A 3,869-nucleotide genomic window follows, 5' to 3' on the forward strand; every position below is an offset into this window, starting at 1 on the left:
ACACTGAACTGTGAAGGTGAGATGGTCAAACAATTCATGTATTCGGCTGAAAAACAATTATCAAGCGATATCGGCGACATTTTATGCAAAATACGATAACGAAGCTTTTGTTTCAGCGAACGCATTTTTTTGTTTGCTGAGTCATGAATAAACAACTACAAGATCAACTGAGGTTGCATGAACAGCCCATCGTTTCACTGCTACAACTGCCACAATCCTTTTTCAGGTTTAATTAACAATAGCCACATAATTTCAGTAATTTGCCGGACAGGAAACAAGGAGCTGAAGGATTCTTGGTGGTTGTAGTCAAAACAATGCCATCGCGGAAAATGACTAATCGATCAAAGAGTTCATCTTATTATTTTCTTCATCAATCAATATCTCTCATGATGTTGTGTTCGTTATTTCCCTTTGTCTCCTGCACTTTACTACAAGATTTGAATTCTCGTGTGTGTGACAAAATTTGCCAAGTTTTTCTTTAATAAGTCACCTCTTTCAAAAGCTGGAGTTCCAATTTTGATCACAGGTTCACGGAAAACGTATTCAACGCGGAAAAACGAAGACGTGAAAATTTCCAAAACATTGCCAAGCAATATGTATACAAGCCACACCTTACATTTCATGCAATTTTGACTCCATGTGTTATAGCATCTAGAAATCTAATCGCGGTTTCCTTAAAACTAATTTGATTCACTGTGGTTGACTCGGCTGACCGACCTTACATCAGGATTAAAACGACTGAATGTTATCGAAAGGTATGGCATAAAGTACTGTTAACATGAAGGACATCCGGAGAGTTGAGTTGACTAAGCTTGCTGTGTTTGTATGAGGGTGAATAAGATATTAAACATTTACAGCAAACCTTTTCCAAGCGCAAACAGCACGTAACTTTAATTAAAAATACCGGCGAGGTGTGTGTACATTTAATTGCTAATCTTAATTCTGTTTTCAATTTTTCAGTTGGCCGGCATCTTTTGAAGCTTTGTTTCTTGCGGCGACAGCTGGTAATTTGCATTTGAACAGAAACCTTACAGATGTTATCACAAAAGGTCTTTCTTAAAATACGTTGTTTGGATGAAAACACTTGTGGTTGCCACAGAAATTAATCTGTTTTAGAAAACACCGGATAATACCACTCGAAAGTCAAAGCAGTGATTGGCTGAACAATATCTTTGAAGAAACCGAAAGCGGGCCACTTAAAAAAAATGCTTTGATTTATTGATGGGAATTAAGATAATTATCTGATGCAAATTCATGGTAGCAACCATGAAAAATCCTGCATTATGATTGGATAGCCAATCTTACAAAAATATGAGAATTGATTAGACGTCAGGACTTGATGATGAATCGTGTTTTTACTCCACATACCATAAATAGAAACTACACATCGGGCGTGGCATGTGGCGAATGAAAACAACAGGCATCAGTTCAAGAGTTCAAAGGTCACGAACAGGTGAATTGTGACTGGCGAATTTCATACATTGATATTTGTTTTTATTGTAATAGTAACTGACATTCATGGTCGCAGCCTAAAATGCAAGCATCATTTCTCCTTGGTGTGTAAACTTTAATTTTTGAATTTTGAAAGCGGTGTACAGTGTCCGGCAGGCAAATAAATTAAGTTCCATTATAACATTCTGTGCTGTGACTTGCACTAATAAATGTTTTGCTCCTTTGTGCGTTGCTATTGACTCCCACGCTAACATGTTTGAGGCGGCTAAGCTAGTTTTCCAAAATTTTTAGTCAAGATGTCTTGGGTGGCCAGGCTGCCTTCACACGAGGTCAAAACTGAATCCCTTTTAGTGCTGCGTGATGTAAATAATAATAATTAATAATAATATTAATAATAATAATAATAATAATAATAATAATAATACGCCCACCTGAAGAAACAGAGGGAGTGATCATGGTTGCTCAGACACAGTCATTGAGAACGAATACTGTGAAAGTAAAGATCGATAAGTCTCACGATAATCCATTATGTCGCATGTGTAGGAAAAAAGAGGAGACTGTTTCCCGTGTCCTGTGTGAATGCCCCAAACTTGCAAATTAATAACGAGTACAAGCGGCGGCACGATGGAGTTGTTAGAGCTTTACATTGGGACTTGTGCGTTCAAAATAGGCTAGAATGTGGAGAGAAGTGATTTGAGCACTCGACAAAAAGTGTTGCGAAATATGAAGATGTTGAGATTCTGTGGGACTTAAGAATACAGACAGACAAGCGTCATGAGTATAATCCTCCTGATATTGTCATCATCCATAAGAAGGAGAGGGTATTTCAAATTTTATATGTCGCGTGCCCGGGAGACAGCAGAGTGGAAAGTAAGGAGAACGAGAAAGTCGATAAAATCGTGACCTGGCCATGGAGATAAAGGCATTATGGAAAATGAGACATTGTTTGTTGGTTTTCTGAGGGTGTGTCCGATCCAACGCGACTTGCGTCTTCTTATCTGGGTGTTGATTCTTTCCTGTTCAGCTCTTCCCCACAGTTCTTCCTTCCTTATTACCTCTGGGCAGAGGATACCCATTATGGACCTCAGCCATCTGTTGACATTGGCTGCTCTTCATGTCTCTGAACCATACAGGAGGACAGACTTCACTTTGGTTTTGAATATCCTTAACTTGGTCTTTCTGGATATCACCTTTGATCACCATATAGGCCTCAGTATTGCAAAAGCAGTTCTTGCCTTCCCAATCCTTGCCAGTATGTCCCGATCAGACCCACCATCGTTGCTGATGTTGCTGTCAAGGTATGTGAAGTCCTCCACTTCATCAAATGCTTCCCCATCCAGCTTGATGTTATCCACGTTCGTGGTCTTAACCCTCATCACCTTTGTCTTGGATTTGCTGATCCTAAGGCCCGTCTACGCTAAGATCTTTGCAAGCTGCATTACCTTGGTGTGTATGCCCTGGTGGTTATGAGAGAGGAGGGCAATGTCGTCGGCGAATTCCAGATCTTCAAGACGGGTTGTGAGGGTCCACTGTATACCATCACGATTTGCCTCTGTAGTCTACCGCGTTATCCAGTCGATGGATAGCAGTAACAAATAGGGCGACAACAAGCATCCCTGGCGCACTCCCTGGTGCACTCTAATAATAATAATAATAATAATAATAATAATAATAATAATAATAATAATAAAACCAAGTGCGCGATGGAGGATGTCGGATGTCGTATGTGCGGTCGTCCATGTAAAACGGGGAGTACATACCCATGATGCCTCGGGGCTGAGGGGTGAAGAGAATTTTCATGTTCACAACCTTGAAGAGAGTAATCAGTACAAGTTCTTGGATGTCATAGAGACGGTGAGGCAGGAGGAGAGGCTGTCCATGGAGTGCGCGACTAAGGTGTATCTCCACAGAATGCCTATCATCTGGTCAATCCCCTGTCTGATCACAATCGTGTAACAACCTCGAATCAGTTCGCATAACCAGTGTTAGGCTACTTGATGTGGGTACAACACTGGCTGGTGACAGAGCTAAAGAAGATAGACAGGAAATCTTGCAAGATAATCGTCGAGAATGGTGGGAAACACCCCTGCGGTTCAACGGCTATTCTATACATGCCAAGAGAGAAGAGAGGCAGAGGTCTGCGCTCGATCTAGGAGGAATACAAAGTAACAACTATCGAGGCGGCAGTGAAGTTATACAGAAATGGCGAGCCAGCGATGGCGATGGTACGCGAGTCTGAAGAGGGAGTGGAGGAGTTAGGTCATAACTCGTTAGTTAAAGAAGAAGCAAGGTACCCAGAGGAGCCTCCAGCTGCAGCTGGAGTATCCAAATCCAACCTGCATAGAGCACGAGAGGGGGGAGGTGATGCCAGCGGGGAAGCTGAAGGTAAAGCTGAGGAAGTGTCTGGAGCGGAAGTT

This window comes from Pavona decussata, unplaced genomic scaffold (genome assembly GCF_977016875.1).
Source record: "Pavona decussata unplaced genomic scaffold, jaPavDecu1.1 SCAFFOLD_21, whole genome shotgun sequence".
NCBI lineage: Eukaryota > Metazoa > Cnidaria > Anthozoa > Scleractinia > Agariciidae > Pavona > Pavona decussata.